This window comes from Misgurnus anguillicaudatus, chromosome 20 (genome assembly GCF_027580225.2).
Source record: "Misgurnus anguillicaudatus chromosome 20, ASM2758022v2, whole genome shotgun sequence".
NCBI lineage: Eukaryota > Metazoa > Chordata > Actinopteri > Cypriniformes > Cobitidae > Misgurnus > Misgurnus anguillicaudatus.
In genome coordinates this window covers 36830177-36852500 of record NC_073356.2, presented here as the reverse complement: position 1 = coordinate 36852500, position 22324 = coordinate 36830177, and the positions used below count along the sequence as shown (strand labels likewise).

Genomic DNA, 22324 nt, shown 5'->3' with positions numbered 1-22324 from the left:
TCGGCTTTAAAGCACTATATAAATATAGATCATCTTTACTCTAGAATTGTCACACTAAACTAACACACATGAAAGTGAATGCGAAGAGCACAATAGTGTCAACAACAGAAGAAACACAAGCAGTCAAGAGATGATGATGATGATAATGATGATAACCTTACAACAAAGCCAATGTCCAAAACCTTACAAATATTAAAACTTAAACATTGGTGATCCTGTACCCCTCTCTGCACCATGTACTTTCCTGTCCTCTCCTTAAATACTGTCTAGCAAATAAAGACAAAAAATGGCCCAAAAAATAAGAAAACATTAACCAAAGATTATACAGTATAATACTTTCAATCATAAAAATAAAACACTCTTTGTAACATTTTAGTCCACTGCTGCAAATAGTAGTAAATGTCCTCAGCGTTTCCATATAGGAGTGATATTCAGAGCTGTTTGTTTATAAGATCAAACCATTCGTGAACGAATCTTTCATGAACAAATGAACGTGAGAGAAAAGATTCTTTGGGCTGAGGGGTAAATGAACTCACTTTCAGAGGGTAGAAAGGCCCATTGTGCCGAATGAGGGGGATTGTGGGTGTGCTTTTTAACACACACTCCTAGCGTTGATCTAATTTATCTATGTTAATGGATAGGATGTGTGTGTGTGTGTTTGTAGTGCGTGCGTGTGTGTGTGCGTGCATGTATAGTGTGTGTGTGTTCTCTGCAGGTCGCTCTCAGCAGCTGTTTAGAGAACAGAAGGACCGATTGAATCTATTCAACATCTCAGCTCTCAAACAAATCTTTACAAAGACTCCTGCGATGCTATTCTGCGTCAAACACACACATGCTGCTCAATCACTTTTAAACACGCAGGATAAACACATTCGATTCGACATAACTACAAATACAGACATCCCCAAATATATTCAGAAGATTCAGCTACACTTAATAACGTCATTCCATCAGATAAAGTATATATAATTTATTTAAAAAATAGAAATGGCAACGCAATTTCTTAGCAATTCGTACATATTTTACGAAGTGGCTAATTCAGATTTATTTGTACGACCCCATTCGTACACTTTTCCACAATTTGCATTCGGCCCTGTGGCGTTGGGGTTATGGGCGGGGTTTCATAATAGTTTTTTATAATTGCATGTTTTTGTACGATTTACTTGATACGAGTTAAAATACGAATTCTCATGAGATCAGGCTGTAAACTCTTTAAGCAAATATTTAAGACAATACATTTTGATTTTGAGATGATAAAATAGCAGATGTAAGAAATGAAACTGTATTGACACTTTGTGAAACGGTCTTGAACTTGAACTGACTTTACAGTTTACTTAAAATTATCTAAAAGGATTATTCCACTTTTATAAGAAAAATTCATTATAATTTACTCACTCGCATGACATTCAAGATGTTTATGTCTTTCTTTCTTCAATCGAAATTACGCTTTTTTTTTTTTTGAGGAAAACATTCCAGGATTTTTCTCAATATAGTGGACTTTAACCCATTCCCAGCCAGCTTTTTTTTTAAGTTGCCTGCTAGCATTTTTTGTAATTTTTTTACCAAATGCTTCCCAGAAACGTCTATTTTATTAATATATATATAAACATACAATATAGCAAATGAAAGAACAGACCGTCTGTTTTCAAACTAGCAAACAAATAAATAAAAATAAATCATCATATGTTCATTTGTTCTCTTTTTATCACCTCTCAAACATGGGTGGTTTCTTAAAAAATACCATATTTTGAGCAAAAAGCTGAAATAATTGCATTTTTGTAAATAACTTTTGTTAGAGATCAGATTCAGAATGATGATCAAACCATACACGGAGTTTTAAAAGTTTTTGAATAAGTCGATGCTTCAGTTTTGTATAAATTGGGTAAGAGCGCTACCTATTGGATAATAGCAGAATTATAGATTACTGTAAAAACTCATCAAGGAACCGTCATTGGCAGGTAAACATTTTCTCTTAATTGACGAGATAACTTGTCAATGGCGGGGAAAGAGTTAACTCTTTCCCCGCCAGCATTTTTCATGATTTTCACAAAAGTTTAATGCCTTCCAGAAAATGCTCCTTTTTAAATATATAAACATACAATATAGGAATTAAAAGAACAGACCCTCTGCTTTCAAACAAAAAAATCTGTTTCATCCTACCTTCATGTTTTCTGTTTTTATCACCTCTCGAATATGTGTAGGTTTCATCAAAAACACAAAATTTTGAGCAAAAAGCTGAGATAATTTCATTTTTGTGAAGGACTTTTGATAGAGATCAGATGCAGAGTGATCTTTAAAACATACACGAACATACAGCTGTTTGCCCTAGGGCAATACTTCCGGTTTTTATGAGTTGCGGAATAGCAACCAATACCTGGTGGATAATAGCGGTATTGCAGATTGACGAGATAACTCGTCAATGGCGGGGAAAGAGTTAATTGGGCCCAATAATTTGAAGGTCCAAATTGCAGTAACAGGGCAGCTTCAAATGCCTCTAAATGAGGTATAAGGGTCTTATCTAGCACATCAATCGTCATTTTCGACTTTGTAATCACCACTTCTCGTCTTGCACTAGCCCTGTGATGCGTATCTACATCCTTACGTTTTCCATAATCAAGTCGAACGTTCACGCATGACGTATGTGAAACACGCACATACGGACCATTTTAAGCAACAAACTAACACACAGACATAAGTAGTGTCATCCCACATAACAACTTGACCGCTAGTTTCCCATACGTCATGCGCCACCTTTTAAGGTGATTACTTAACACTACATAAGGTCACGGATGCACATCCTAGGGCTAATGCAAGATGAGAAGTTGTGGTTAAAAAGTACATATTTAATTTTTTTGAAGCAAAAATGACGATCGTTTCGCTAGATAAGACCTCGGATGAGATCATTTAGAGCCCTTTGAAGCTGCAATTTGGGCCTTAAAGTGAACCATTGGGCTTAAATGAAGTTCACTATATAGAGAAAAATCCTGGAATGAAATAAAAATGTAATTTATTTTCGAATAAAGAAAGAAAGACATAAACATCTTAGATAACCTGGCGTGAGTAAATTATCAGGAAATTATAAATTGGAGTAAGCCTTTTAAAGTTATGTTGCATGCTTTGATCTTCTGCTGTCTAATTCAACATTTCCAGGTGTGTGTTGTAGTTTGTGGTACTCATAATTGTGTGATTGTATTTTGATGTGTGTGTGTGTTTGCAGGAGAAACACTGAGCGAGAGACAGAAAGTATGTTGTGGTTTTACTCTCTCCCTCTTAATATTGTCATGTGTTTTGAGGTCTTTTAACTGCTGTGCTCAGGTTAAGCAGAGCGAGTGTCAGAAATGAACTTCTCCTTCAATCTTCCTCTTTTTTTCCTGCTGTATGTTAGACCTACACGAGAACGAGACCGTCATGATTATTAGATCAAATTGCACAATGCAGTCATGCAACCACAGACCATAAAAATGAGGATGTTCATTTTTATAAGTGTTTCAGTGGCTTTCTAGTACAGTGAGGTGCGCCTCTCGCACCCGGAGCCCCGGCTTTCTAATCTCAGTCCGATGAGACGTTTTTGTAGCTTTCTGCAGAGAGATGGTTTGATAAATGAAGGCTTCTGTTGGAAGTGTTGGGTGCAGGGTTGACACCTTTCACACACAGTTTTGTTTGCCAATTTTTTGTGAAGTTTCACTTTCGTCACAGTTTGCTGAGGGGTCTCGGGGTAAAAGTCGACGTGGCTGTTAAGTCAAAAGAACTCCTGAATATCCCTGAATCTCCATGATTTCTAGATATGTCTCGGGTCGCTCCGTGTATGATTGAGATTGATTGTTTCATTGTCTGCCAGGTGAAAATCCAAATGCAAGTTTAACATCATATACATTTCAAAGTATAAAGTTACACATAAAGTTTTAGGAAACCATGACTTAATAGCCCTCATTTCACCATCTATGTTAATTATAGACTCTATATAGTGACCCACTACTAGCCAAAATAAACTTTTTTTCTAAAAGAAAAATCCAGATAGTTTACTCACCAGAATGTCATCCAAAATGTTGATGTCTTTCTTTGTTCAGTCGAGAAGAAATTATGTTTTTTGAGGAAAACATTGCAGGATTTTTCTCATTTTAATAGACTTTAATAGAGCCCAACACTTAATACTTAACTCAACACGTAACAGTTTTTTTCAACGGAGTTTCAAAGGACTATAAACAATCCCAAACAGGGCATAAGGGTCTTATCTAGCAAAACGATTGTCATTTTTGACAATAAAAATAACAAATATACACTTTTAAAGCACAAATTTTCGTTTAGGTCAGGTCCAGCGCAACCTAACGTGAATGCGTAGTGACGTAGGGAGGTCACGTGTTACATATATAAAACGCACATTTGCGTACCATTGTTAACAATAAACTGACACAAGGACATTAATTAGTATCAGTTGACATACAACAATGTCGGCACGGTCCTCTTTCACCACACTTGTAAACACTGGGGCGGAGTTTCGCGTTCGTCCTCTGTGACCTCTTGACGTGATGACGTATTGCGTCGGGTCACGCTAGCGCATGACGACCGGATCTAAACGAGAAGTTGTGCTTTTAAAGTGGATATTTATTACTTTTATTGTCAAAAATGACAATCGTTTTGCTAGATAAGACCCTTATGCCTCGTTTGGGATCATTAAGAGTCCTTTGAGTGTTGAGTTAAGTATTAATTGTTGGTGTCTATTAAAGTCCATTAAAATGAGAAAAATCCTGCAATGTTTTCCTCAAAAAACACATTATTTCTTCTCGACTGAACAAAGAAAGACATCGACATTTTGGATGGCATGGTGGGGAGTGGATTGTCTGGATTTTTCTTTTAAGAAAATGGAATATTCCTTTAAATTTACTTGCATTTTGTTTTTGCTAAGCTTGTAATGTGTATATTTAAGCAAAGTCAACAGTGATTAAAAGCTGTCATTTATTTATTTTATTTTATTTATTTTTGGGTTAGGCATGTATTATATTTTCCCAAATTTTGCCTCGTTTTAGCGTAGACGCCTGGGCTGTGTTTGGATGGCTATTAGACGTCTTTTAAACGCAAAATTGCTTTCTGGGTTTTTTGGTGCATAAAAAAATAAACAGATTTGTCAAGACGTTTATTGCATCTCATTTAGTATAGTTAATCACATAACCACCCTATACAGATAAATATATATATTTAAATATTTTTAGCTTGAGTTCATTTTTTAGGAGTGATGTAGAGCTAAACCGTAGTCCGTAAAACACAAGAGATCAGAAGATTTTCATTATTTTGATGTTAAACCACGGATAGGGACAGTTGGTTGTTTCCATGTGGTGGCATTGTGTGTGTGTGTGTTGTAGTGGGCATGCTCTATAGGGCAGATGGGTCTGTCTTGCACTGGACTGTGGCTCTCTGGTGTCTCCCCGGGGAGCAGGACCCCCTCTCTTCCCTCCTTTGGGACTGGAAATCCTCCCACCCGGGTGCTGACCAAGCCCTCAGGGGCCGCAGCGATGCCAAGAGGACCAGTGGGTGCCCGCCGTTTCAATGCCAACTATGAGTTTCAGTGCGGGACGTGGACAGCAGGGCACACAAACACACACATGCACAAATCTATATCGAAATATACTTATTTACTATTGCAGTCATCTTGAATGCTTTATATTTAGGGATCTTGTATAGCTCAGTGGTCGAGCATTGTGCTACTTTGATTTACACCAGGTTGAACAAATCCTGCACCACATTACAGATCATATTAGGCTATTTCTATGCATATGCTGTATTCACTGGCCAATTATATAACTGTCATCTGTATCCTCAAAATAACATCAGTAGTGTAAAAGTAACGTTTACTATTTATTACTCGTCCAGACGAATGCATCTGCATGAAATGAAAGCGATTTCCACTGTTAGTTCAATTCCATATAAAATCCCAAACAAAATGTGATGTTTTCTGCTTGCATATATTTGTGAGGGTTTCAAGAGCATGTTTGCTGTTTTGAGCGCTGCAAGGCGAGTTATTTTGAGCATTCTGGTGAGAACTGCGAGTTTCTATACTAAAGTGTTACTTTTCTGCAGGACAAGCCGCACAACCCAAAAAGTCTGAAGTGGTGCGAGCGCACACACTTATTTTCCTGCGTGCTACACTCGAGCCACTGATCTTTAGCTTATTTAACAACAATTCATTCACAACAATATAACATAAACACGTTATGATCTAACAGAATAAAGGTGTGTAACAATATTAATAATTAAGCTATAAACGATGATGTAACAGTAAATGGGAGCACCAATTACAGTGAATAACACTGAAGTGAAGCCACAGATATCATCCTTTATTATCTGACACTAAGTTTATAACAACTTGTTTACTTATAACGTGTGTGAAACACTCTCAGAGTCTCCTTTTAAAGATGCATGCCTCAAATGCACATTTATTTATGACACAAAGGTTTTTAGTTCAAAAAAATGAAACTTTGGGTCACTTTAACTTGTAGAAATGTATTTGCTCTCCTGAACATAGATATTTTATTTTTAAAACTGTTTGTAACAAAAAGATCTGGGGCACCATTGACTTCTATAGTATTTTTTTTTTTTACTACGGAAGTCTATGGTGCCCCAGATCTGTTTGGTTACCAAATAGCCTGAGAGCGGATTTTTTATTTAGGGTAAACTCTTCCTTTAGGTTTAACGGACATAATAATTGTTACATTATTAAAATATAATATTAATAGAGAAAAATAGTATTGATCCGATTTAAAGTGCTTGTTTATGTATTTAGGTATCAACTTTGTCTTTATTAGTTGTCTTGAAGTTTTCTAAAAAGGAAAAAAGTAAAGACAATTGTTAACATGCAGTAAGAGAACAAACATACAGTAAAATTACCATAAAATGCATGTGAAAAGTAAAGCTCAAATCATTTGATCTAGAATCCATAATGAGTTCCTCTTGCCAAATTTGAGCACAGTTTAAGACCTCTATTGTACACACATCTAAGAAGCAGAAGACTTCTGAAAAGAGTGTCCATTTGCTCTCTATTTATTCTCGTTGTGCAAAAGATAAATAAAGCAATAAATACATAAAAACATTCTGGTATGATTTTAACACCGCCTGTACAATGTATCAGAGTTTAGCATTCAAACAAAACGTGGTTAAATGAGTAAGCTAGCAGTAAGGCACGTGATTTGTTTCTTCTTTTCTTTTTGTTTCGGAGAGACTGAAACCGAACGTGCCTGTTTCCTGCCTACACACAACCACAACTCAATTCAGCTTCACAATAACAGCAGCCTCATGTCTGTATCGCCCGTACACTCTTAAAATAAAGCCTTCATAATGCATCATCAAAATTATTTCTGTCTAGACCTCTTGATGTACAGTAAGTCCTGCACAGGTCTTTGGTGCTGTGTGTTCCTGTGAGGTTGCTCGGACGTCCTGGATACCTTTGCCCAAGTCTATATGAATTTTGGGTCTGATCTCATGAGAATTCGTACATATACAATTATCATAAATCAAAACAATAATGATATCCCACCACAATTGTAATGGGGCAAAAGTAAATTCATATGAATTAGAATGAGATTGCGTTGGTACCGTTTTAGCCTTTTGATGTGCACATCTGATGTTTTTAAAAGTAACATCATCTATCCTCAACAAGAGTTCAGATACAAATGTCACCTCCGTCAAAAATGAGATAATGATATTAACGAATGCTTTGACACGTACTATACGTTCATCAAATACTTTCGGGTCAAATCCACTTAATCCCACCCTCAGGCCACTCAGAAATAAAATTTTTAATACAGAATCCATTAAAGAGCAACTATTGTCCGATTCACGTTTTTACATTTACTTTGTGTGTAATTGTGTATTAGTATATGTTAACGATATGCAAAAGGTACAAATCCCAAAGTAAACGATGACGCGAGTTATTGTCTCCAACATGAATTTCTTGGAGTACATTAAACTTCCTTAAAACAGTGTCCTGTAGATTTGTAAATTCCACCTCGACCTCTAATCTCTGAGTTTGAGCCAGTCTGTGTTTGCATGAAGATGAAAGCAGGTGGTGCTGGTTCGTTCTAAATGTTCTAATATCCATATTTTACACGATCCATAAAATGCCGCGAAAAAACACGTTGCTAGTATCAAGTCACAAATATGCTAAAGACGTAAGACGGGTGAGACGCGGCAATACATCCAATCAGAGAAACTGGTCTATTTTAATTAAAGAAAACAAATATCAACTATATTTTCCTCATTTGATTACATTACAAGTCACGAAACATTCAATGTTTAATTTATTTGAATTATTCTTGATATATATTAAAGTAATAAAAAACTTTGTAGGGGGGGCACAACAACCTGTTCGGGGGGGCACTGCCCGCGAATGCCCCCCCTTGACATCGGCCCTGACTTTGAGTTCACTCCCTTCATTTGAGCCTGAAATTCTTGTCATTCTAGACATTTACGCATAAATTAGCGTCATGGGAGGGGCATCTGCCACTCCACTGAGACTCCGCCACTCAGCTCGCTTCCTGTAATCACGTCACCACTACAGCAAGGTACTTATTGGTTAACGCAGCGCGGAAATCCGCCGAAGTTCAGATTTTTCAACTTGCGGGTTTCCAGTGGCAACGCTCAATTTGCGCAAAACGCGCTATCCACGGCATTCGCGTTTACCGCGTGTACCGCGCCGCATAATGCCTAATCGCGTCTTTGCATTGACTTAAAGTCGCCATGAAACGGAGGTAGCGATTGCCTTATTTTCCCCGTGATGACGTATATCCGAATGAAACGGCTTCTGCAAAGGAAATAAAGCAGGGCTGGATTTGAATTTGTCCATCGAGATCTGATTGGATGGTTTGAAGTTGGGTCGGGTTGCTAATTGCTAATTGCTAATCGCTGCGATCTTCTCCCGGACCCCGCCCACCTGCCATACTTATGACCGGAAGTGAAGAGAGATTGTTTTGAGGAGGGTAGGAGATTTGCATTTTTGATTAAAGATTACGAGCACACACAAATTTGTTAATAATACCACAATATTAAAAATATATATAGTTTTTCATTTCAATTTCATTGCGAATTTAACATGTAAATCACTCGCGCTTGCTGCCTCTACCACGTCTTGTGTGAACCCTGCATTATATTGATGTCATTGAAGCAGAAAGTAGAGGGCTGTAGTTCAAACCGCCGTTCGCTGCAGGTTTTGAAAGGGTAATTATGTTAAAGAAAATATATCGCCTGGCAGTGAACTATTTGCTTAATCATTTTTAAAGTATTTTTTATGCTCTAACAGCAACATTACACAATAACTAATGTTTGATCAGGAAAAACGTGACCTTTAACTTGAGTACGACAAGCATGTAGACTGTACGATGATGACACCGATTGAATCAGAGGGTTCGACGGCTGTGACACACGTTAGCGCAACATCAACAGCATGCACTAGCGGTAAACAAATACTGTGTTGATCATGCTAAATTTCAGAAAATCAGGAAACTATCGTCAGCTATCTTTGGATGCAAGACCGGAAAAACGTCCATCTTTGAACCTTTATCACTGATATAGGACCACCGGAGAAGAACCATGATCACATAACTGTTCCACGATGGTAATCTTTCATCTGAGACAACCGAAAATCGTGCGGTGTATTCTGGGCATTAGGGATTGGGATGCATATGAGAAACAGAAATAATGATGCTCACTTAACAATTAGCACTTTAAAGGTTCTGCTATGAACATTAGAGTCTTAAAAATAAAGGTTCTTTCACAGCAATGCCATAGAAGATCCATCATTGGTTCCTCAAAGCATTATATTTTTATAATCTTAATGCACAAATGGTTCATCTGTGGTGGGCTGTAAAACCTTCACCCACTCAGGTACGGCATTACGGCCGTGTTTACATCCAATGACACATGTTAAACCCTGCGGCTACGCATGCAGAGAAAGAGAACGAGATAAAGCGGGCGGAGCTGCTCTGAATAAACTGACATGTGGCTCTTTATTGCCCAAGCTCTCGGACAGCAGATTATCATCCGTTAATGAGCGTTTACTTCTCTCACGCTCCACGACTCCTTCTTGCCTCCTTCTGCAGGCTTTGTAGGCGCGCTTCAGACGCGCCGGTGAAGGGGGGACGGACACTGGTAATTAAAGCAGCGGGTGGCCTGTGTGTGCTTCTCTATTCTGTGTTCTCCAGAATCGATCATTGTGTAAGGGCATCGTAGCCCCGGGCATTTCTGACACATTCTAATGACGCTTTTCACACACGCACGCATACACGCACACTTTCTCTGTTCTCGCAAACTCAGAGGTCTGGCTTCCCTGTAAATTTAATGGCTATATTAACTCCTCCGGTTAATGCACGCAGATCTCTACGGAGGCTCAGTCGAGGCCTGTGGGGAGCGTCTCGCACACCAGAGAGATCTTATCGCGTTCACAGACTCTGCTCTCATCCTACAACTGTAACGTTGAAGCAGAAATTCAGAGACAGCTGGACGAAAATACCTTAGCGGGGTAAACTGAGGTAAATGGAGCCAAACTGAGATGTCATTGTGGTCTCTGAAATGAAAGCAAATACTGCTGAGATGCTTTAGAGACGCATGTTAAAAAAAGAAGCATGTCAAGTACAGTAGAGACGTGAAATCTCACTTCTTCACTTCGAGCCTGACGGTTTCATATGTTGGATCTCCTTTAAAAACATACACCTGATCCTGTTCTCTCCATTTCTGAGCTCCATCTATGGCCTGTAGACGTTTATTAATGCAGAACTGAAGATCTTCAATAGTTAACTTTAAATATGTTAAAAGGTTTCAATAGGAAGACAGAAGAAGGACAGAAGAGCTTCTTCCTGTCTTGTTCTTCAGTGGATCCTGTGAAGGTGCTTTTCTAAAAAAGTAAATCTCTACAGTGGTTTGTTGGTCCTATATGTGCTGTTTGCTAAGGTTAACATTAGTGTTGTAGTACTCGAGACCGGTCTTAAAGGGATAGTTCATCCATATATGAAAATTATGTCATCATTCACAGTTCTTATTATTTATTTTTTTAAGATGATTTTTCAAATTAATTTAAGGAGATCTGGCCTGGTCTTGAATTGATCTCTGCCTGCCTTGGTCTAAATACCTCAAAGTCTTGGTCTCGACACATTCTGGTCATGGTCTTGACACTCTCTGATCTTGGTCTTGGTCTCGACACACTCTGGTCTTGGTCTGGACACTCTCTGATCTTAGTCTTGGTCTTGACACACCCTGGTCTTGGTCTTGACACACTGGTCTTGGTCTTGACACACTTGGGTATTGGTCTTGACTCACCCTGATCTTGGTCTTAACACTCTGGTATTGGTCTCGACACACTCTGGTCTTGGTCTCGACGCACTCTGGTCTTGGTCTCGACACACTCTGGTCTTGGTCTCGACACACTCTGGTCTTGGTCTTGACACTTTTTGATCTTAGTCTTGGTCTTAACACTTTGGTCTTGGTCTTGACAGTCTGGTATTGGTCTCCACACACTAGGGTATTGACACACTCTGGTCTTGGTCTTGACACACTCTGGTCTTGGTCTCGACACACTTGGGTCTTGGTCTTGACACTCTCTGATCTCAGTCTTGGTCTTAACACTCTTGTCTTGGTCTTGACACACCCTGACATCGGTCTTAACACTTTGGTCTTGGTCTCGACACACTCGGGTCTTGGTCTTGACACTCTCTGATTTCAGTCTTGGTCTTAACACTCTGGTCTTGGTCTTGACACACCCTGATCTTGGTCTTAACACTCTGGTCTTGGTATCGACACAATCTGGTATTGGTCTGGACACTCTCTGATCTTAGTCTTGGTCTTAACACCCTGGTCTTGGTCTGGACACACCCTGATCTTGGTCTTAATCTTGACACACTGGTCTTGGTCTTGACACACTTGGGTCTTGGTCTTGACACACCCTGATCTTGGTCTTGGTCTTAACACTATAGTCTTGGTCTCAACACACTATGGTCTTGGTCTTGGTCTCGACACATTCTGGTCTTGGTCTTAGTCTTGACACTCTCTGATCTTAGTCTTGGTCTTAACACTATGGTCTTGGTCTCCACACACTCTGGTCTTGGTCTCAACACTTTCTGATCTTAGTCTTGGTCTTAACACTCTGGTCTTTGTCTTGACAGTATGGTATTGGTCTCCACACACTAGGGTATTGACACACTCTGGTCTTGGTATTGACACACTCTGGTCTTGGTCTTGACACACTCGGTCTTGGTCTCGACACACTTGGGTCTTGGTCTTGACACTCTCGGATCTCAGTCTTGGTCTTAACACTCGTGTCTTGGTTTTGACACACCCTGATCTTGGTCTTAATACTTGGATCTTGGTCTTGACACACTCGGGTCTTGGTCTCAACACACTCGGGTCTTGGTCTTGACACTCTCTGATCTCAGTCTTGGTCTTAACACTCTGGTCTTGGTCTCGACACACTCTTGTCTTGGTCTTGACACACCCTGATCTTGGTCTTGGTCTTAACACTCTGGTCTTGGTCTCGACACACTCTTGTCTTGGTCTTGGTCTCGACACACTCTTGTCTTGGTCTTGACACACCCTGATCTTGGTCTTGGTCTTAACACTCTGGTCTTGGTCTCGACACACTCTTGTCTTGGTCTTGGTCTTGACACACCCTGATCTTGGTCTTGGTCTTAACACTCTGGTCTTGGTCTCGACACACTCTTGTCTTGGTCTTGGTCTCGACACACTCTGGTCTTGATCTTGGTCTTGACACTCTCTGATCTTAGTCTTGGTCTTAACACTCTGGTCTTGGTCTCGACACACCCTGGTCTTGGTCTTGACACTCTTTGATCTTAGTCTTGGTCTTAACACTATGGTCTTGGTCTTGACAGTCTGGTATTGGTCTCCACAAATTAGGGTCTTGACACACTCTGGTCTTGGTCTTGACACACTCTGATCTTGGTCTTGGTCTTGATACACTCTGATCTTGGTCTTGGTCTTGACACACTAGGGTCTTGACACATTCTGGTCTTGGTCTTGATACACTCTAATCTGGGTCTTGGTCTCGACACACTCTGATCTTGGTCTTGACACATTCTGGTCTTGGTCTTGACACATCTGATCTTGTTCTTGATACATTCTGGTCTTGGTCTTAACACACTCAGGTCTTGGTCTTGACACAATGGGGTCTTGACACATTTTGGTCTTGGTCTTTACCTACTATGGTCTTGGTCTTGACACACTGGATCTTGGTCTTGGTCTTGACACACTATGGTCTTGGTCTTGGCACACTTTAATCTTGGTCTTAGTCTTAACACTCTGGTCTTGGTCTCCACACTCTGGTCTTTGTCTTGTCTTGGTCTTGACACACTATGGTCTTGATCTTGACACACACTGATCTTGGTCTTAGTCTTAACACTCTGGTCTTGGTCTTAGATGAGGTGATCTTGACTGCAACACTAATAATCATCACTATTACTATCGCTTACACTTAAGGTGGACAATTTAAACAACCCCCTAAATCTAAAGTCTGTGCTATTAACATGAATGACACCATGTGGCTTAAGAGTTGTATGTTATTTAATTTTCAGATTTCCAGTTCTCCTCAGCTGGACAATACAGTGGAGAGAAAACCACAGACTTGATGAAAGAGGAACCTGAGCCAAATCCAGGAATCTGGGGGTGGAATGTTTTCAACTGTAAAACAGTAAGTAAACAAACACACAAACAAACAAACAACATACAGTAGCAACCACATAAGTATGCTCTTAAACAATCAAAATACCTCTGAACCTCCTGTATGTCTCTGCGGTAGAGCATTGCGGTAGCAGCACAAAAGGTCATGGGTTCGCACCCAGGGAACACACACACAACCTGCGTCAAGCACAAAACATCAGTCGTTTGATAGATTTCTGTGTTATTTTCACCTTCATGTTGCTTTTCAGAGATAAACATTGTTTAGTCATTTAGCCCAAGAGAAAAATGAATATAATTCTCTCTAGACCTTCTTAGGATCTCTGTATCACCCCAAACCTTACAGGGAAAATAAAATGTGCAAACTTTCAGGTACATTAGAGTTGATGTTTCCTCTGACTCTCAAAACATCATCTTTTTCTCTCTTTCTTACTTTAATTTACACCTCTCCTTCACGTGCATTTGGGGAATTCTTTCTCAGTAGTGTCCGTTTGAGATGACTGGCATTACTAAAACCCCTGTGAACACACACACACACACACACACACACACACACACACACACACACACACACACACACAGTTGTATCCCCTGCTAATACTGACACAGCCTCTCTATTAGAGAGATTCACATGTTAGCTGGTCATTATCATTAAACTCCTATTGTGAAACACAACACACACACACATTCATACATCTACCTGACAGTCAGACTTGTCTGACAAATATTACAGCAGTAAAGTGAGAGACAACAGAGCAGCTAAATAACAATTTCATCAAACACACACACAAAGACTTGTGAAAACACCTGCACTGAAACTGTCATTGGGCACACCAACAAACACGCACTATACAGTACAGCCTCACATGCTTCCGCAAAAACAATATAACATTTTAGCCCAAATTATATTAGTAATGAAAATGTATCGCAGAAATTAGCCCTGTCACACTGAAGGGGCTTATTTTGCGATAACAACCTGCTGACTGTACATTATCCCGCATATTACACAGCTATTTACATCATAACATTAAAATACATAAAATATAGATTTTTAATGAATGTAGACCTTCTGCAAGGAAAACATGTCTACTTTAGGTTTTAAGATAAGACAAGAGGTTTAAATGTCATGAACACACTATCATTTCTAAATATAGGGCCAGATTTACTAAACGGGGCAAATTAACATGAGAGCGCAATTTCTAAAAAGCGGCGATTGGAGTGGTAATATCTGCGTGTTATTTACTAAAAAAGTGCAAATTAAATAACAGAAGCGCAACAGTTAATTTCCATACTGACAAATGCAATCGACTAAGAGCAGCGCAAATTAATAAGCAATGCTGATCTTGAGTTTAGCATCACGGACATCGCAGAGGAAAATTCAGGGAGCTTGAAATCCCAGCTAACAATATTTTTGAATAATATGTTCCTCAAGCATTCCAAATAAACTGTAACATGTTAAAACAATCCTCTGCATTGTATCACTCGATCTCTGTGATGCCACTTTTTGGCAATAATTGCAGCCATTTCAAGTGCAAGTTATTTAAGACATAATGGAACATGGTTCTCAAACTTTTTCGCCGTGCAGCCCACCTGTGTATGATGCATTCCTTCGTGCCCCCCAAACAAAATGTATGAGACAAAACATTTCAAAACTTAAAATTTGAATGGAACAAAACATATTAAATTATACAATGTAGTGCTGTTGGTTAGTAGCCTTACTTTTCTGAGGTTTAATTAAACAGTATTTATGATAAATTAATGTATTTTTTTAAATGTCTACACTGGGGCCCCCCTGGCACCATCTCTGGGTCCCCCAAGGGGCCACGGACCCCAGTTTGAGAACCACTGATTTAAAGCAACACTATGTAGTTTTTTTACCTTTAAATAATGTCTCTAAAATTATTTCAGTGATATAACAACTTTTAACTGGACAAATTGTACTGTTGCTGCAACCTGAGCAGCCTCCTAGCTGCTACAAGCACACTCTGAAAGTGGCGGTGGAGGGTAGGAAACACAGCCCCGCCCCTCCCCCTGCCTGCAGAAGAGTGTCTGATACCAGGCACTGTTGCACTTTTCAACCACACGGGGGAGCTGTAAGTCATTTTTACATGGAAACTACATAGTGTTGCTTTAAGAAATGTTAAATCACGTTTAATAATTAAAATAAAATAGTACATTTATATAAAATAGTATTTAAATAAAATAGTAAATCGCGTTAAATAATTTCCTTCCCAAAATTTTGCGTCTGAAAGGGAAACTCCTAGAAATAAGGTCAATAAGGTCAGTCGCAAAAATAACTAAACCGCCACTTTACAGCACTTGTTATCCACTGCACATCTTTAGTAAATCCTGTTATTTAATGACAAAATGATGGTTTAGGCTGACACAAGCTGGCCCATAATGTCATATATGTTATTAAAATACATATTTAGATTGAATTTTTGTGTCAAAATGATTTGCAGCATCCGGGTTGCTGTGTGTTATTAGTTTTGAGCGTAGTTATCTGAAAATATAAAACAAACCTGGGAATGTCGCAACTGACCATTCAGAATCTAGCATTTTAGAGAGTCGTGTAATAATAATGATTATTAATTATGTATTAATCTGTTGTTTAACCCCTTAAAAATCCAATGTACAGTGTGCATTATATGACAGAAAACTTCATCAAATACAACTCAAAAACAAGAAGCTAAACATGTCACATATCTTTGGAAAGTTGAAATTCTTGTGATTCGAATGATAAACCGGTTTAATCAACACAGCAGGTACAATTTGTGTCCTTTTTAGGCATTTTTTTGTCTTATATTAATCTAAGCAACTTTTTTTGTTTCAGTTTGCTCTGGCATATGTTGAGTAATATTTTTGCAATTCTCAGTAAAAAAGCTATAGGCACAGTAATGTATAACACATTTCAAAACAGTAAACATAAAAAATAAACTAAAATATACACAAAATGTAAGGATAGAATTTAAAAAATATGCTGTATGACTAGTTATGTTTATTAATAAAAAAAGTAGGGATTATTTGTATTATATTTAGACTCAGTTTGTTAAAGTTGACAGTTTTCTATAAAAATCAAGATACATGATGTTTATAAAGATTAATAAGATGAAATGAAGTTTCTCGCCTGGTGTCAAACCATGAGGGTCTTTAATCAGTTCTGACACATCTGTGAGCTTCAGCTATAGTTAGAGAGAGCTGACAAACGTGCCGTTTGAGAAAGAATGGGTGCGAATATGTGGTCGCTTTATCATTGACACCAACAGATCCAACCAGCCGAAAGCAGCGCTCGGTGAACGAGTGCTTTAGCCATCATCACCTCTGACCTCTGTGATGGACGACATTAAAACTGACCGCTTACCAAACAGATGCAGACCATATCCTTACAAAATATCACACAACTAACTTCTTTGCAAGCTCAGTTTCTTTTACGTTCACACAGATGTTTATAGAGATGCTTAACTACACTTCCACTTACAAAATTGTGTCAAATATAAAATTATCTGAGTGCATTTTAACCCAAAGACTGGGCTTGTCTTATTTTTAAGAATTTAATATCTGACAACCACACTGAAAACTTATCTTCACGTATCTTCAGTTTTTTGTTTACCCAAACTATTTTACACAACACGCACACATTCCTACACGCGTACAAATATAATAAACATTTATCAACGTACAAATCACACACACTCTCACTCTTATTCTTAATACACTGTGATATACGCTAAATCACAAAATGACCTTGTTAGAGCAAATGTGTCGAATGAACACAATCCTGTGACACAACACGCACACATGCACGCACGTACACGCTAAGACCTCGATATACCAGACCATCACTAATGAGGCTTTTTTCCAAAAATAACACACTATTCCCTGCTTCAAACACAAACACTGAATAACACATTTGCACACACAGACAGACACGGATAGACATGCCTGATAAATAATATATGGGCATGGATGTTTATTCGTACATTTATTTTGACAATTAATATACAGTATATGATTTTATTACACGGCTCGTTGGAATACTTAATTCTGATTTTTTCAGCTTTGTTATTCCCAGATAACAACTGCTCAAAACTAATAAAACACGGTAACCCGGATGTAATATCCGGCATTATATTTACAAATGATTAAACCAAATAGTATGTTCATGACATTTGAAAGTCTTGTCTTATCTTAAAACCGAAAATGTGTTGTTGAAGGTCTGCATTTGTTAAAAATGAGCAAATAAAATATTTCAAATCAATATTTAATGTTTTTTATCTTGCTTATGAGGTAAATAGCCGTGTAATATGCAGGATAACGTACAGGCAGCAGGTTGTTATTGTGAAATAAGCCAAATGAGTTTTGATCAAACTGTTTATTTCTGTTATTTCATTATCTCTTATACATTCCTAAAAATAAAGGTTCTTTACAGTGATGACATAGAAGAACCATTTTTGGTTCCACAATAAAGGTTCTTCAGATGTTAAAGGAACCATTCAAGCAAAAATGATTCTTCTATGTCATTGTGAAGCACCTTTATTTTTAAGATTGTAAGGGACTGTATATTTTAGGTCCTTCTCCCCCCTTTATAACCCCCCTTTTCCAGTTTGTCTGAGTTCATGAAAACTGCATGTACAAAAGAAATGTACAGTAACTTGTACCCGCAGAACGGTGGTGTCAACAAACAAAGCAATAATACTGCAGCTTCACGAGTTACTGTTCTTCTGCTTTATGTGAAGATGTAAATGACTCTGTTTGATTGAAAGCTCCAGCGTACGAGCTGATAGCTCACATGTGTTGTTTGTTTGGTGTGTGTGTGTGTGTGTGTGTGTGTGTGTGTGTGTGGTGTCCATCATTAGTGACTGAACTTTGCTTGTTCTACTGTGTGCTGTCAGTCACATGGTCCGGGGGCGGAGTCTGAGTCACAGTATCGCATGAGATGGATTTGACAGATATGAGTCAAGAGCATTTGATCGGCATATATACACACACACACAATGAAACAACACTGTGCACATCCGCATACTAAAACGTACACATTGATGCACAAAGATACACAAAAAAATCATATTCTATTTATATTTCTATGATTGTGTTGTTATGTAAGTTCAATATATTTATTTATTTGCGTCACATATACAGTTATGCATATACAACCTGAAGTGAAATATAAATCTGGTATACTCTATAGACCGTGCAACCGAATATATATATATATATATATATATATATATATATATATATATACACTAAAGTTAAGGCAAAAATAAGATATAATAATCTCAATTAATCTCATCCACAAATGTTTAATCTAAGACAGATACAATATGCATTCAAGATCAATCTATAAATGGATTCTAAAACACACAAAAAACAAGAAACAGAAACATTTTTAACATGAGTATAGTGTGATGACATGTATGAGTAAGCTTCTATATGCAAAATGACTGTAAATGCGAGTGCTTTAGCTACTTAAACCTCTGTTTTTTGGACCTTGTACATTCATTACTATAAAATGTGATTTTGTTTATTTTAAAAACAGAGATGGTTAGTTCTGTGAAAAGCAATGGCTGTGACAGATACACTTCTACAAGACTGAGATCAATATATATAAAGAAACCAACTATAGCCCAAACCATATTGTACCCCAAACCTAAGATTTAATAAATAAAATAATAAAAACACAAAAAGAAAAATATCTGAAATGTTAGACTAAACAGCTTAAAAAAAGTCAACTGGAATTCTATCTCAAATAAAGAATATAAATTCGCAAAATACCTGACGACAATAAATCCTGATCATGATTATAACCTCACTATAGAGACAAACAGACCTGCAGTGTTCACACTGCACACTAAATAAAGTCACATTAACATCATGCCCAAATTATACACACATTTTTACAAACCACTAAAAAGAGTTTAATCAGATTCAACAAAAGGACAATACTGGGAGAAAACATACAAATTCAAACCTGGCCGTGAGAACAGAACCAAAATCGAGCTGTAAATATCCGAAACGATTAATAGCACTGTACAAAATGACAGGATTGTGTATTTAACATCCTCTTGTAACAAAATTATAGACCTTTCTATGTATTTTTGTTCGTAAATATGTTTATTTAATGTTTCAAATATGGTGTTTCCCTTCACGGCCTCCCCAAAGAAAAAATTAATGTCATAAAACTTAGATTTTGAATTAAACAAAACATATTAAGTTATACAATGTAGTACTGTTGTTTGGTAGATATATTTTTGTCTGAGGTTTAATTACACAGAATTTATAATAAGTAAACGTATTTTATGCCCCCCTGGCACCATCTCATGCCCCCATCTTATGAACCACTGCTTTATACCATGCCAATAAAAGCTATGTGAGTTTAAGACTGATCCGAAATCGCAAAAAATTCACTTGTGTGTGTTTTTATTTTATTGTAGGAATATTTGCTTGCTGGTCTAATGAATCTTTGTATTTTCTGTATCTGTCTTTAGGTCCGTGTGGATGCCACATCCAGAATCAAAGTCACAAACTGCCCTCTAGTGGTGTGAGCACCGCCGAAACATTTACCACACTTTACCTCGTATCCATTTGAAACTCCTGCTGTAAGTAAAGTGCTGATCCAGGGTCGGTTTTTGCAGTCCTCGTCTTAACGTGAGGGTCTTAACAGACAGGTGGTGGCTGATCAGCGATCGGTCGGGCGCAGCCGGGGCCGCATTATCAGCTTTCGGTCGACACTCGGAAGTGTTAATTGGAATAATGCTGAAGCGGAAACGCTCAGCTGTGCCGCTCGGAGAGAAGCGACACAAAACCCAGCCGTGGTCTCTCCGGAGCGCTAAACACCGGAGCGCAGGTGAACGTACACTTACATCAGTCGCATACACTTACATTATTACCAAATATAGCGACGTACGGTGAGAAATTGACCTCTAGCAGCTACACCTCTGTGTGTTAATGTGCTAAAATTGTAAAACCGTAGGAAACGCTTCCTGGCATATGGTGGCAACCAGCAGACAAACACGCAGCCACACATAGACCCTAAACACCACCCAAAAAACCACACACTGGCAACAGCATCATTCGTCCCATCCAGGAGAAAACCAATTATCTGTGCTCTCTGGATAACAATGCCCTGGGAACATCTGTGTACGAGGCCCTACGAGCACCCACACCGGGCTGTCCCTGCGCGCCTGTTGAAATTAAACACAGCCCCTCAACCGGCTGGGCACCGGGTCCAAACCCAGCTGAACGAACCCCGCGCTTGGCGTCCGACGCGTCAACACAGACGCGGGGACAAATGTGGGAGCAGTTGTGCGTTCTGGGCCGGTTTGGCGAGGCCTGGGATCCTTTGGAACGCTCTGGGATCGTTTAGCGGCGCTGAGCAGAGAGTGCAGCCAGCGCACATGTGACGCCCCCGCTGTGGGTCTGTCAGGAACAGCCTGTATAGGCCACATACAGACCATAGACACACAACACTAAAGATAGACACACACACACTCTCTCTCTCTCTCTTTTAGTAAGCTATATGTAAGTATGCACAGATAGACAGACAGACGGGTACAGTATGAAGGAAGCAGACCCACTTCCAACCGAATTCAACTTGGATGTCCCATTATGCTAGTAAAGAAAAGTTTTCCGACTCTTGTAAACGTCTAGGCCGTGTTCTGACGTCTTATTAACACCGGGTAGGTATTATTATCTAACATCTTCTGTACCTACTACTAGTCTGGCCTTGGACTGCTCGACGTGACTTCTCTGTGTTTATCAATAAAATCTTCTCAGTTAGCAAGCATTCCAACGTGACTAATTTTGGAGATTTTGTCATCCGAGCGATTACAGAGGCGTTCTTGCCGAGCTCTTTGTTTTTTCTGTTGTCGCATCGTGTGAAGTCTTACTCACTCTGTTTAATTGGCTCTCGAAGAAGTCTGCGCTTGATCAAATTATCCTCGTTCGCACTGAGGCTTGTTAGAAATCCCTTAAAGAAATTCGCCTCCAACTCCACAAGCTGTTGAGCTGAGGTGTGAGAGCTTCACTTCTATTAAAACAGTGGAGCTGAGGATGTCAGAAAGATAAAGTAAAGCCGTGCTAATGTTTCCAACATGGATTGTTTTGAGACGCAGCTGGACAACAACGTCTATGTTGTGTTGATGATGCTCGTTTAATTACTGGTTATCGTAATTCTTGATCACAAAGTTGTGGCATTTGTGAGCCTGTCTGTGAAATAGCCTGATAAAGAGATCAAGAGATTCAAATGTGAAAATTAGGTCATTATTTACTCTTGTGTTGTTACAAAGTGTAAATGTTTTTATTTTTGATGAACATGAATTAAGTTTTTTTTACAGCATAAATGCTGACCAAAGTGCTGCACAACATACCAAACAAAACATTGACATACAATACAATTTAAACACCAATAATAAAATATCATAAGAAAATTAGAACAAAAATAGTAAAATTAAGACATAAAGACATCACACAATTCAAAACAATATTTAAGACCAAAATATTTTAAATTAATATCAAAATTACCCATAATTTGGTGGTTTGTAACATTTCTCAAAATATCTTTACACAATAAATTTACACAGGTTTGTTACAACATGAGAGTCAGTAAATGATGACAGATTTTTTATTTTTTCTCTTTAAAGTCTCAATCTAATGATGA

The 22324-nt window shown here is 38.5% G+C and overlaps 2 protein-coding genes across 7 annotated transcripts in view; one reads left to right on the top strand and one right to left on the bottom strand.

Annotated features, from left to right (window-relative positions):
- Positions 1-22324, bottom strand: part of ggcta (gamma-glutamylcyclotransferase a) — a 439956-nt gene that overhangs the window by 91683 nt on the left and 325949 nt on the right. The window lies entirely within an intron of this gene.
- Positions 1-22324, top strand: part of LOC129454554 (uncharacterized) — a 79622-nt gene that overhangs the window by 38581 nt on the left and 18717 nt on the right. For 3 of the 6 annotated variants that reach the window (XM_073858608.1, XM_073858606.1, XM_073858610.1), the window contains exons 5-6: positions 13563-13678; positions 20154-20512. The gene's annotated coding sequence lies outside the window, so the exon portion shown is untranslated. Of the gene's footprint in view, positions 1-10797; positions 10869-13562; positions 13679-20153; positions 20513-22324 lie in introns of all 6 variants that reach the window. The other 3 variants (XM_073858611.1, XM_073858609.1, XM_073858607.1) reach the window with 2 other exon arrangements.